This window comes from Oncorhynchus clarkii, chromosome 22, assembly GCF_045791955.1.
Source record: "Oncorhynchus clarkii lewisi isolate Uvic-CL-2024 chromosome 22, UVic_Ocla_1.0, whole genome shotgun sequence".
Taxonomy (NCBI): Eukaryota; Metazoa; Chordata; class Actinopteri; order Salmoniformes; family Salmonidae; genus Oncorhynchus; species Oncorhynchus clarkii.
This window is the reverse complement of record NC_092168.1, coordinates 23953434-23968337: the sequence shown is the minus strand read 5'-3', so window position 1 is coordinate 23968337 and position 14904 is coordinate 23953434. Positions and strand designations below refer to the sequence as shown.

The 14904-nt window shown below is 43.9% G+C and overlaps 1 protein-coding gene across 3 annotated transcripts in view; it reads left to right on the top strand.

Moving 5' to 3' along the window:
* The first annotated feature begins 7502 nt into the window (after window positions 1-7502).
* The window catches only part of LOC139380656 (BCL-6 corepressor-like), a 91369-nt gene continuing 83967 nt past the window's right edge, over window positions 7503-14904 (top strand). For 2 of the 3 annotated variants that reach the window (XM_071123557.1, XM_071123556.1), the window contains exon 1: window positions 8027-8190. The gene's annotated coding sequence lies outside the window, so the exon portion shown is untranslated. Of the gene's footprint in view, window positions 8191-14904 lie in introns of all 3 variants that reach the window. The other variant, XM_071123558.1, reaches the window with a different exon arrangement.

The window sequence follows — 14904 nt, the reverse complement described above, 5'->3', positions numbered from 1 at the left end:
AAAATTACAGACCTCTACATGCTTTGTAAGTAGGAAAACATGCAAAATCGGCAGTGTATCAAATACTTGTTCTCCCCACTGGATTGTGTTTCAAAACACCCAGTCACTACAAAGATACAGGACTCCTTCCTAACTCAGTTGACGGAGAGGAAGGAAACCTCTCAGGGATTTCACCATGAGACCAATGGTGATTTTAAACCATTTACAGAGTTTTATGGCTGTGATAGGAGGAAACGTAGGATCTATCAACATAATTGTAGTTACACCACAATACTAACCTAAATGACAGAGTAATAAGAAGGAAGCCTGTACAGAAGAAAAATATTCCAAAACATGCATCCGGTTTGCAATAAGGGACAAAAATAAAACTGCAAAAAATGTGGCAAAGAAATAACTTAATATCCTGAATACAAAGTGTTATGTTTGGGGCAAATCAAACACAACACATCACTGAGTACCACTCTTCATATTTTCAAACGTGGTGGTGGCTGAATCATGTTATGGGTATGCTTGTCATCGGCAAGGACTAGGTAGTTTTTAGGATAAAAATAAACGGAATAGAGCTAAGCACAGGCAAAATCCTAGAGGAAAACCTGTTTCAGTCTGCTTTCCAACAGACACTGGGAGACAAGTTCACCTTTCAGCAGGACAATAACCTAAAACACAAGGCCATAAACAGTGCCTTGCGAAAGTATTCGGCCCCCTTGAACTTTGCGACCTTTTGCCACATTTCAGGCTTCAAACATAAAGATATAAAACTGTATTTTTTTGTGAAGAATCAACAACAAGTGGGACACAATCATGAAGTGGAACGACATTTATTGGATATTTCAAACTTTTTTAACAAATCAAAAACTGAAAAATTGGGCGTGCAAAATTATTCAGCCCCCTTAAGTTAATACTTTGTAGCGCCACCTTTTGCTGCGATTACAGCTGTAAGTCGCTTGGGGTATGTCTATCAGTTTTGCACATCGAGAGACTGAATTTTTTCCCATTCCTCCTTCAGTTCTTTCCACAGATTCTCGATTGGATTCAGGTCTGGACTTTGACTTGGCCATTCTAACACCTGGATATGTTTATTTTTGAACCATTCCATTGTAGATTTTGCTTTATGTTTTGGATCATTGTCTTGTTGGAAGACAAATCTCCGTCCCAGTCTCAGGTCTTTTGCAGACTCCATCAGGTTTTCTTCCAGAATGGTCCTGTATTTGGCTCCATCCATCTTCCCATCAATTTTAACCATCTTCCCTGTCCCTGCTGAAGAAAAGCAGGCCCAAACCATGATGCTGCCACCACCATGTTTGACAGTGGGGATGGTGTGTTCAGCTGTGTTGCTTTTACGCCAAACATAACGTTTTGCATTGTTGCCAAAAAGTTCAATTTTGGTTTCATCTGACCAGAGCACCTTCTTCCACATGTTTGGTGTGTCTCCCAGGTGGCTTGTGGCAAACTTTAAACGACACTTTTTATGGATATCTTTAAGAAATGGCTTTCTTCTTGCCACTCTTCCATAAAGGCCAGATTTGTGCAATATACGACTGATTGTTGTCCTATGGACAGAGTCTCCCACTTCAGCTGTAGATCTCTGCAGTTCATTCAGAGTGATCATGGGCCTCTTGGCTGCATCTCTGATCAGTCTTCTCCTTGTATGAGCTGAAGGTTTAGAGGGACGGCCAGGTCTTGGTAGATTTGCAGTGGTCTGATACTCCTTCCATTTCAATATTATCGCTTGCACAGTGCTCCTTGGGATGTTTAAAGCTTGGGAAATATTTTTGTATCCAAATCCGGCTTTAAACTTCTTCACAACAGTATCTCGGACCTGCCTGGTGTGTTCCTTGTTCTTCATGATGCTCTCTGCGCTTTTGACGGACCTCTGAGACTATCACAGTGCAGGTGCATTTATACGGAGACTTGATTACACACAGGTGGATTGTATTTATCATCATTAGTCATTTAGGTCAACATTGGATCATTCAGAGATCCTCACTGAACTTCTGGAGAGAGTTTGCTGCACTGAAAGTAAAGGGGCTGAATAATTTTGCACGCCCAATTTTTCAGTTTTTGATTTGTTAAAAAAGTTTGAAATATCCAATAAATGTCGTTCCACTTCATGATTGTGTCCCACTTGTTGTTGATTCTTCACAAAAAAATACAGTTTTATATCTTCATGTTTGAAGCCTGAAATGTGGCAAAAGGTCGCAAAGTTCAAGGGGGCCGAATACTTTCGCAAGGCACTGTATACACTGGAGTTGCTTACTAAGATGCCATTGACTGTTCAGTAGTGGCCTAGTTACAGTTTTGACTTAAATCGGCTTGAAAATCTATGGCAAGACTTGAAAATGGCTGTCTAGCAATGATCAACAACCAACTTGACAGAGCTTGAAGAATACTAAAAAGAAAAATGGGCAAATATTGTACAATCCAGGTTTGCAAAGCTCTTAGAGACTTACCCAGAAAGACTTAAAGCTGTAATCGCTGCCAACTGGGATTTAAACATATTGATTCGGGGGGTTGAATACTTAACTAAACAAATTATATTAGTGTTTTATTTTCCATTAATAAAAAAAATTAAAATGTTCTTCCACTTCCACTATTTTGTGTAGATCGTTGACAAAAAAATGACAAATAAATACATTTTAATCCCACAAAATGTTGAAAAAGTCAAGGGTGCTGAATACTTTCTGAAGGCACTGTATCAGCATTTTCCAAATCATGTCCAAATAATCTATAAGTAATTTCATTGATTTACATCATCCATTTTTTGATACTTTAGGAAGATTTGGACAGGAAGTGCACAAATGAAAATAGGTTAAAAAAAATGAAAATAGGTCAATCAAAACCTTTTAATAGTGAGGTGTGCAATGCCATTTGGTTTCGATATTTGACTTATTTAATTAAAATAAGATACCTAGACTGTAGCTTATAAGAGTCAATTACTGTAAAATGTCTAAATGAAACACATAACATTTATTTTAACACAGTTTCAGGGGGGGGGGGGGGGGGTAGTGGCGCAAAACGCCCCTTTCTAAAGTTTCTGTTTTTATCAAATAACATAAAATAATAATTCAGCCCTTCGACGTGTGTTTTCGTAAGGATAGCACGTATGCACGTATCTACTGAACGTTGCGTTTTCCCCCTCGTCTGGTCTTGTCTTGTGCTCTACAGGCTCTATAAGAGAGCCATTTAATTCCCAAATGCCGTAAAAAACAAGACCCCACACACACACACACACACACAGTCTATATGTTTCCCTCGTCTGCCGACCGCCGTCACCGCCCCAGATACCAGCTGCTGGTCTCGAGCCGCGGACATTTATCTGCTGCGGTGGAGCCTGAACGGAAAGGAGAGCGAGGGAATGAGAGAGGGGGGAGGAAGGGAGGAGGAGAAGTGGAAATGAACCAGCGAGAGGGAAGATGGAAGGGCGGAGATGAGAGCTCCGTTATGGAATCGTACTCCGTTTTTCCGTCTCGAGCGCCTCTCTCTCTCTCTCAATTCAGTTCAATTCAAATGGGCTTTATTCGAATCGGAAACACGTGTTTGCATTGCCAGAGCAAGTGAAATAAACAAAAGTGAGATGACTCAAAGCAACATCAACAAAAAAATATCGCACTATCATGCCTTCTCTCCTGCCATGGCTAATCGCAGTAGCACGGGAAGGGAGTGAAGCGCCGGAGGCCTCTCGGAGCTCGGTAGCGCCAATGTGTTTATGAGCGTGTTTGTGTGTGTGTTTATTTGAAAGAGAGAGAGAGGTGGAAACTGAGCTGCACTTCCTAACCTCCTGCCAAATGTATGACCATATTTCCCTCAGATAACCCAGACCCACAAATAATTAGAAAACAAATCCAATTTTGATAAACTCCCATATCTATTGGGTGAAATTGCACAGTGTGCCATCACAGCAGCAAGATTTGTGACCTGTTGCCACAAGAAAAGGGCAACCAGTGAAGAACACACACCTTTCTAAATACAACCTGTATAGTTATGTTTATGTTATGTTATCTTTTGTACATCATTACAACACTGTATATAGACATATGTATATAGACATTTGAAATGTGTTTATTCTTTTGGAAGTTTTGTGAGTGTAATGTTTCCTGTTTTTATTTATTTTACTTTTGTTTATGATCTATTTCACTTGATTTGGAGTGTGCGCAGCCTGACAGCTCAGCCAGATTGGGGAGAGAGGCGGAATAGAGGGGAGGGGTGCGAGCTTCGCTGAGCTATCAAAGGCTAGTGGTCTGCTCAGAATGCTTGAAAGCCAGGCTAATCTTTTTTGTCTTTTGACATTTTTAGGGAACCCTGCTAATTATAGGTTATTTGATTACAGACCATTTTAATTTCAGCCCAATAAAGCTCGTTTTCTACATATTTTATATGCCCACACCTGGTGTTGCAGGTCTAAATCAGTCCCTGATTTGAAGGGAACAATGAAAAAATGCAGTGGAACTGGCTTCGAGTTCCAGAGTTGAGTTTTATAGGGGTCTATATTCTCGGCCCTTAACGATTTTCTCGCTTCGCGTTTCTCTTTGTATCACTGATCAGCCTTGGCACGGGGCCATGCTTGCCCGACTGCGCTGGTCTGTAATTATCCCTGGTGAGGCTGCGCTAACGCAGCGTGGCGCGCCTGTGGGGAACCGGTTAGCCCGGCACGGCGGGGGGGGGGGGGGGGGGGCTGTTGCGTACGTGCGCGTGTGTGGATTGTGATAAGGAATCCGTAACGATCTCAAGGTGGATTCCCGATTATTAGTGAGGGCGCAGTATGAGTGTAAGAGAGGTGTCCGTGTGTTAGAAAGTGTGTGTGTGCGTGCTAAAGAAAAATAGTAGGGTTTGTCTGAGTAAGTGTATATTATAAAAGTGTGTGTGTCTGTCCATATGTGGATTGCGGTAAGCGATCCATAACGATCTGCAGGTGGATTGTGCTGATTAGGACCGGCTGCTGCTAGCTGAGCTGCGTGCAAAGAGCTTCCTGAAACCTGAGCCTGAGGTGTGCGTGTGGCATTTGTGTGTTAGTGAGATATTGTGCGTGACACTGTGCTAGTTTGCATGTTGGCCGCCCTAACCGAATGTGTTTGTGTGTGTGCGTGTATGTGTGTGTGTGTGTGTGTGTGTGTGTGGGGGGGGGGGGTGTTTCTGTACAAAATGTATGTGTGTGTGTGTGTGTGTGCCAGCAGTGTGTCTACTGTGTGCGATTGCCAGTAATGTGTGTGCTTCTCTAACTGTTTCCATGGGGCTTTGTGTGTGTGTATGTCAGCGTTGCTCCAGTGTCTGATTGCAGCAGCAGATGGCTGGATCACTGTGACCTCCCAGAGTGCTGCTCCTACACTGGGGTGTGTGTGTGCATTCACTGTTTTGGTTTACTGACACACACACACACACACACACACACGCATGCACAGACACAAACACAAACTCAGAGCTCTGACTGTTTCACATAAATATACAGGGGCTACCTCACACACAATCAAACTTACATGAGCACAAAGTCACACATCCACATGGATGCACACACGCGCAGAGCTCTGATGTAGGACTGGCCCGTGACTCCGCGTATGGTGGCTGTGTGTGCATGCTCCAGAGGGCCAATGCGGAGCTGAAAGGGGACGTGTGCATTCATGCATCCGAGCTTTGACCTTCTAGACCAGGCCAGTGACAACATTACCAGCCTTTGTCAGATGGACACTCCATCAGGTGGCCTTTTCCTGGTTGCACTTAAGTAGGTCGATAACTATCACTAAAAGTCTGAAATATGCCATTTGTTATATGTTTATGACAATATTAGGACATTTTCCCCTACCATAAAAGGTTGTTTTTCCTTGCCATGTCACAAGGCTCAGAGGGTTTGGTTGAATGCAAAATGACACATTTCAGTTCTCTGAAAGAAAATAGACAAAGTATTCTTCACGACCTGAGTTTAGTGTGAACTGTTTTTATATTTAAAAAAAATAGAAACAAAACCTGTTTTTGATCTGTGCATCTCTATCACTCCCTTCCCTGATTCACCTTCCATACCCTCACTACACTACAGCAACCCTTCCCCAGCCCAGGCTTTTCAGGATTCGCCACCCACTCTCATGCTAATAGCGCGCGCTCGTGTGTGTGTGCAAATCCCTTGGGGCCGACAGCTCTCTGATTTCAGAGCAGAATAATGCAGCACTCAGCCCCTCTTTCATCTCCTCTCATTTTGCATTCTCTCTTTCTTCCTCTCTCTTTTCTCTTTCTCTGTCTGTCTTATCTGGTTCCCTCTCTCCTGTCCCTGCCTCTGCTTCTCTCTCTGACTTCAGTGGGCTAGTTTTAGGAAAATTCTCACCTGACAGTTTGCCTTCAAGGACTAATTTGTATGTTTTTTCAATGCGTGTGTTTGAGAGAGAGAGTGTGTGTGTCAGGCACTGCTTTTTCAGCTCATACTCTCAGCAGCTGCATAAAATGCACCCAGACCTTCCCCTGCCAACTCTCCTCCCTGGCCTCTTCTCCCCTCCCACCTCCCTAACCCTTCCTCTCTCTCGCTCTCCCTCACACACCCACACACTCCAAGAACACACACACCACACCTCCGGCTAGGCTGGATATCCCTAGCCTCCTCCTCTTACACACAGACCTAACAGATTCATCTCAGCCTTGAGCAACCAACAGAACGTCTGCCTTCCCACTTCCTCTTTCTGGGTCTGTCTCTCTCCCTCCCCTCTTTTCTCTCTTTCTGGGTCACTCTCTCATCCTCTCTTCCTCATCACACTTCTCACTCACTGCCTGGCATGACTTTGCAACATGCAATATTGAACCCAAAAATGTACAGAGAAAAATAGATATGCTGTAAAACCAGTGTCCTTGGCCATCCCCTGTCAATATGTTTGGATGGTGTGACATATTTGAATTGTGAGACAATGTTTGGGTAATTGTGTAAAGCCCAAACTTCTGTACATTGGGCTGGTACTCGGGAAGTCTGCCCATCTAGTTCACTGTGTTTACTGTCTTGATACCCACGGTGTCAGACACACAGACACAGACACAGACACAGACACAGACACAGACACACACACACACACACACACACACACACACACACACACACACACACACACACACACACTATCAACATAGGCCCCTGAGGGTCTGACTCAGCGGCTGAGGTGTGGAGGCTTTACATTGGATGCTTTTCTTCAAGTTCTAGAATAAACGGCCCTTCATTGAACTTGGACGAGCAGATTCTCTCCCTCCCTTATTTTTTCCACTTCCCTCTCTCTGTCATAATCCTACTTTACCTCTTCACTTTCCTTATCCCACTCTCTCGCTCTCTCTGCCTGAGCCTCCCGTTAAGCTACGGCGTCATCCCCCAGTCAATTTCTACCCTTCATTTATGTTTTCCCCTTTTACCGTTCACTGCCACCCTCCCCCTCTTCTCGCTAGTGTTTTGTTTTACACGCCCGCCCCAGCGCGCCGTGTATGTGCAGGAGGTTTATGGTAATTGCGGTCTCCCGACTGGCCTTCTGGGTAGAGTCTGCGCGATTGAGAGAGCCGCTCGCGGTACAGCAATCCACTCCGCTCCGCTTGCCCTGTTCGGCGTCTTCAGCAACTCGGCACGAAAGGAGCTACCAGGAACTTTCAGAGAAAAACTACGGAAAGATATACATTCCCGACCTTTTTTCCCGATATCGACTGAGATAAATAGTATATTTTCGGAATAGACTGGGATTGACGAGATTGGAAGTAAGAGCTTTGAAACGGCATGCTCTGATAAAACCCAACATGGCGCTGCGAGATACGACCGAGCTGAATGCATTTCTGGAGTCCGCGGACCTTACCACCTGTATCCTTGCGCACTGCTAAACTGTACGTTACCAGCCACTGGGACGTTCTATAAAGGATGATTGGAAACCTTATTTCTAGGGATTTGTCACACTAAGTCGATTTTGACGGTTTTTCTCTCGTCTGTAAACATATTGACATTTCACTGTGAAAAAGTGTTGTGCGAGTGTAAAGGAAACACTATAACATATGGTTTAATTGTCTGACAAGTAAATAACCCGTTAGACACACTTCTGAATATTTATATCCAACGGTTTGAATATTCACTGGCCCGAGATGTCTATGATTTTATAACGGAATCGTAACCTCCACGCATGAATATTTGCTCAGAGCCGTGAACAACTTGGTAAAACGGGAAAAGGAAAGTTGGAAATAGAGGATATTGACCAGGTAAGACAAATATTTGGGTAATAAAGACGTTTGGTTTTGGTGGGTCTTGTATTCGTTCTGCCACTGTTGAATGGTTATAAACCGTGATCTCCCCCCTCCTATGAGAGGATAGCCTATTGTGGGTATCCTATCAACACCACAACGACATAAATAGATTTTCTCCAACCTGACTCTGTCAACCCAGAAGTGTAAGCTTTCGAAGCCTGGAAGAGAATTGTGTAAAGTTCTACTATACGGGTTCGGAGGGATTTTTATCTCGGTGTCTGTGCGTGCGTGAGAGAGCGAGAAGGGGGAGAAAGAGGAACGGCAACTTCTAAGAATAGCGCATAGGGTGGTCTTTGTGTGTTTCGGCGGGGCAGTGGCATGTGGTTGATAAATAACATGGGTTTAGTTAGTCATTCGGCCCTGTGCTTGGCGACCGGGACCGTCCTGTCAACCCGGAGAGCGATGAGTCGGTAAGTCATACAGGACGACGCTTCCCCGTCAACGAACGGTTCCGAGAACGGTTGGATGGAAAGTGACTGATAAGACTGAAGTAGGCTAGGCTACTAAATAAACCTTATTTTCTTTACCAGATCGATCTAAGTGTTCTCACTGTGTGCGTGTACGCGCCCTAAACAAGGTTACGGAATCCAGCCTCGCCCTGCCAAGAGGAGGGGATTGTTCCGTTTACACACGGTTCAACACAGTTCAACACACTCCATCTCTCTCTGTCATTTGAACCCGATCTGGGATACAGGCTACAGGGCTTTCTGCCTGCCTGGCAGTTTCAGTCTTAAATCACCACCGTGCACCAGCAAATTCCTTAACTTTTTGGGAGATAGTTTTCTTCCATATAGAGGTATATTGTCACTCATGCACATGTACTAGCTCCACACGCAGCCACTGCCGTATGCCAGGGTTTCTCGCAATGACTGCATGGTTTTTCGCCGCGCATGAGGCGTGTGTGACCTCGGGCCAGTGATAGAACACTAATTGGGGCGCGATCGATGTCTCCATTGGTTGCAGCTCAATGATATTAGTTAGCGTTCTAGAATTACGGTTCTAGAATATTGGAGTCGACCAAATCGTCTCTCTGGTATACAAACGCCGCTTCAAATACACCAGCATATACACAAACACCCACACCCTGTTTAGCCTTGTACTTAAATATACATATAGGCTACTTCGCTTGCCTGAGCTTATGTCATAGGTCTACTACGCACGGCTGGGAAGGAGATTACACGGGGCATGGCCTACTCTTTCCCCAACCGCCTTGCGCTGGTATAGGGGGAAACCGTGATTTATGACATAGTGTTTGCCCCCTAGTCATTGTGGCAGATAAGTGATCACTTCAGATAGGCAGAGGACCAAAGTCAAAGTGAGAGCTTGCGTTGCGATTGTCCCATGACATGACTCAGCAATGATAGTAAGTACCCTGAAAGTGGGGAAATCATGTGGTTTATTTGGATAGAGAAGGTTTTGGTCTGTGCAAACGGACTCATAGTAGAAGGAAGAGAAGGGTGTGCTTTCCCAATGTAAATAACATTTGAGATGGCTATAGAGAGATTATTTTACCCCTATACAAGATAAATCAAATGAAGCAGCCAACGGGTCAAAAACTGGTTGAATCAACGTAGTTTCCATGTCATTTCAACCAAAACATTAAATTTAGGATTTTTTTCCAGCTAAATCTAATGGGTGACTTGTTTGGTTTTTTTCACGTTAAATTACCGTTAGTTGATGACTCAACCAAATGCAAATCAGAACTGGACATTGAACTGACGTCTGTGCCCAGTGGAAGGTATTCTGTTTCCGATATCCACATTTCCATATAGACTATATCTTGACAAGTTGCATCTTGGCTTTTTGGTTTTGTTTGCCTTCCTCCAAGCCTTCAGTGGCCTCGCGCACAGCACAGAGCGCGCACACACACACACACACACAGCATATGGGAACAGTGGGAGGTATCCATATTTAGCCAAGAACTTATCGATTTGTTGGACAATGCCACTGTAGGTCTATGCTAGATGGCTATGCGTAATGATGCGCACTTCACTTAGCATCTTTATTGTGATTGTTCGTGAGTGACCCGTTTCATAACGTTTTTTATTTATTCAAGTTGTACGCATTATGTGGTTGTTGTATCCTTTTTTGTGCAATTATTGAAAGAGTGGATAAGAGTGTCTGAATGGCCCAGAGTAAACGACCCGCTTCTTTCTAAAGCTGTGTATAGTGCATAGGCTAACGTTTAATCAGCAGACCTATAATTGGACTTTCAATCTCACAGAGTTGATTCCACCTCGGGCTACTATACTTCATAAAGCCTAAAACAGCTCATTCTGGTTGCATTTTATTTTATAGCATCCCATTGGACTGTTTAGCGCCTCATTGCCTACTATGCTCGTGGGATGAGGTCAGCCGTGCTGATTCATTCTCCAGGTGTCCGTTCGCGCCCAGAGGTCAAAATTACGCACGAGAGAGAGAGCAAGAGGGACGTGGTGGGGTTGGGGGGGGGGGGGGGGGGGGGGGGGGGGACTAGACATGAAAGAAATAAGAAAATGAGAGGCCCCATAATTCCCCCCTGACGATGCAGTAGATTAGCCTGCTATAACGTGCAACACGTTATTTCATTGAATGGCTCGCCATCACGTGTAGCAAGGTCATTGTTTCCTCTCGTTGTGCTCGAGTTACGATCTCCATACACTATACCACCATGTCTATATGGGCAGGTCGGGGACTTTATAAATGGAGCAGGAAGAACATTGCACAGACACTGATCTTAAGTCAATTTTGTGTTTATCCCCTTAAATGATTGGATCGGGAGGGTAAAGCCTACCCTGATCCTCGATCTGTGCCTATCTACCCGGAGCCTGGCAGGCTATTGTCCTGCCGTTTGATGGATCTGGTATTTGTGACAGCGTCTCTAGGCTCCCCGTGGGGCGGCATGGAGATGATAATCTGCGTCGCACAGGAACAATCTCACCGCCTCCATTCTAAACCCATTAAACGCTGTTGGGCCATTTTGTAATCGGCTGAAATCAATGGATCTACGAGGGGGAATCCATGCGCTAATATGTCAATATAATTCTCTGTGGCCATGTGGGCGACCATGTCTGTGTCACCTGACTTTGGTTCGATATGGTGAAATGGACAGTAATCCTTCTGTATGGGAAGTGAGAAACAATGACAGTATGACCTATTAAAAATGAACCGTTATGTTTTTATGATTCACAGTATATCTTTGCTGCAGGTATGGCAAGGCATGTATTTTTCTTTGGAGCTTGTGTTGGTATATCCCCATGTCATTATGTTGTTGTCTAGCGATTGATTGTAGCCCCGAATATAGGCCATGTTTTCTGCTTACAGCGTTGCTGAGACAAAGCTTCAGCCCTCCCATTTTAAGCTAATGTCACTTGTTGTTGTTTGTGTTCTTCCACTGAATACAACAACAGTCCCAACACCACCGCTGCGCTCTTGGCTGCTCATGCGAGGTGCCTGTGAACAAAAGTGAAGGCATGGCAGAGAGATGGGGGAGATCGAGTTTCGGTGTGCTGTACGCCTCCCGGAGGAGCTGTCATGGTTTGATTGAAGCTGAGCCTCCGTCCAGGCCTCATGGGACATCGCGCTGAAACGGGAGAGGCCTTTTTTCTCTCTGTTTCACAGAGCTTTTAGTTCCGCGGAGGCCCCGAGCACACGGATCACTTCCCCGCAGAGAGACGTGTCACTACCCCCGTATAGCACCCACAGCGTGAGTGCCTAAGACGATAAATAGAGTGATGTGAGATACTATTCTTCTTTCATTGAATGGGGAACAAATGAATACAGAATTAAGTGTGTCAACCATCCCGGTCTATCCTTGGTCTGAACTAGAGTGTGATATTTGAATTCGAATAATGTTGCTTTTGTGCAAGGTGGATTATTTATTTGGCCTATGTTCATGACCTCACCGAATTATAATTTTGGGAGAGGATGTTGACGATGAGACTTGGCCAGCCAGTCTTTTCGTCTAAGTAGGCCCCATCTTGATCAAGCGGGCCCGTTTTGTTTTTAGATGTTATCGCCTATTGCTGACGAAATCCTACAGACACTGAGCGGGCAGTTCGAGGGGGGTGTGTATGTTGCGTTATTTGTATTACACCGCTCAAAATAACATTCATTTTCCACCGAACCATAAAATTCTAAATTACGCACTGTTTGGATCTACATGCAAGACGTGGGCTAGGCCAGTGGTTCCCAACCTTTTTCGGTTACTGTACCACCAACTAGATGTAGTACCGTCTTGTGTGCGTTTTATATAGAAATCCGGCATTAAACATTTAATTTGAAGCATAGCAACAGCGTTGATGATTTGAACGTAATTGAATCACACAGTAGGCCTATCTGATTCACAGACAGTTCCATCACATTCGCAGCCAAGAATTTAACGCAAAAATACATTTGATTCAGGGGATATTATATTTCCAAATATCTCCATATTGATTAAGCCATGGCCCACTGGGCACACACTGGTTGAATCAACGTTGTTTCCACGCCATTTCAATGAAATGACATTGAATCAACGTGGAATAGACGTTGATGTGAAGTATATGCGGGGACTTTCTCAAAACTCAAAAATGTGTAATAGGATGTTTCAAATAAAATAATAAGTCTAGGGACTTTAAATGTTCCGGCTGCTGCACATACACGATGGAGGCTTCAGTCTAGAGCACCCGGTTAAATTGTGTTTAAGAGCATTTAACTCTCTAAATGGTTAAATGAGTGAGGAATACACCATTGACAGTTTATTAGGTACACCAGCCCTTTCACAAAAGGTTCGCTCCTACAGACTGTAAGTCATGTGGCCGTGGTTTTACTGTATAAAGCAGGCAGACTGGCATAGAGGAATTCAGTTAGTTTTCGATAGAATGTTAGAATGGGCAAAACGAGTGACCTAAGTGACTTTGAGCGTGGTATGATCATCGATGCCAGGCACGCCGGTTCCAGTATCTCAGAACAGGCCACCCTCCTGAGATTTTCACAGCGACTGTGTCTAGGGTTTACCGAGATTGGTGCGACAAACAAAAAACATCCAGTGTCAGCCCTGTGGGGGAAAACAGCTCGTTGATGAGAGGTCTAATAAGAATCGTGCAATCTAACAGGTGGGCCACAAACAGGCAAATAATCTCAGAATGCACAACTCGTCGGACCCTGTCACGGATGGGCTATTGTAGAGGAGGACCACACCGGGTTCCACTCCTATCAGCTAAAAACAACAAGAACCGGCTCCAGTGGGCACATTCAGGACACCTACAGCACCCGATGTCACAGGAAGGCCGAAGAGATCATCAAGGACAATAACCACCCGAGCCACTGCCTGTTCACCCCGCTATCATCCAGAAGGTGTGACCAGTACAGGTGCATCAAAGCCGGGACCGAGAGACTGAAAAACAGCTTCTATCGCAAGGCCATCAGACTGTTAAATAGCCATCACTAGCAAATTACAGGCTGCTGCCCTATATACATGGACTTGAAATCACTGGCCGCTTTAATAATTGGAACACTAGTCACTTTAATAATGTTTACATATTTTGCATTACTCATCTCATATGTAAATACTGTATTCTGTCCTATTCTACTGTATCTTAGTCTATGCCGCTCTGACATTGCTCTTCCAAATATTGATTTATTCTAAATTCCATTCCTTTACTTTAGATTGTGTGTATTGTTAGATATTACTTGTTAGATATTACTGCACTGTTGGAGCTAGAAACACAAGCATTTCGCTACACCCGCAATAACATCTACTAAACACCTGTATGTGACAAATACAATTTAATTTGATTTATACCAATTGAGAAATGTTTCCATGCCCCAAAGAATTCATGCTGTTCTGGAGGCAATCTAGTACTGGAGACCCACTAGATGGATGTACCTAATAAACTGGCCGCAGTGTGTAGATGTCATTGTTGTAATAGTATATGTTGCCCACTCAGAAACTATCATCTTAAACTGACATGTTTAATTATTTTGTCATATTCAATTATTATATATTGGCTAATTTCCCAAATGTTGACAGTATGAGTTAATACCTTACACAAGCTTGCATTTTCACCCAATAAAACTTAGTGTAATTACACAACAGTTGATTTTGTCACACACTCTGGGATGCGCAGGACTTAGAACCACTAATGAGTAAATTAAATGGCACAGGGGGGTCAATCTATATAAATCGCTGGCCACACACCCCCAAGACATGGATTGTACAGTCAAGTTATCACTTAAATAGCAGCCAACCATTGTCACTGTTGATATCATATGACACATCTTGATTCGATTAAATGAACTAACAGAACAAGTGGTTCGTTACCTATTCCGCGATGGATTCCTCCGGAAATCAACATCTGACATTCCAAAATATACATAAGCCTTCTTCTACAAGTTCTCATCTAACCAACCATGTAGGCCTGTAAATTATTCCACGTTTCCGTGTGGCCTTGGAATAGTTTTAGTTTAAACAGCGCTACACCCCAAAGGTTTGCCCCCTGTTCTAATGATTTCAGCGTGTGTTTAACAGCGTGTGATTAACAGAAAAAGTGTTGTGTTACACTTACCACATTGGCGACCCACTTGAATTCAAATGCAACATATCAGAATGTAGTTAACTGTGTTCTACAAATTGACCTCTAACCAGGATGTACATATTATTCCCAGATTCCCTGTGGTTTTTGAGCTGTGTTCGTTTGAACAGGAAGG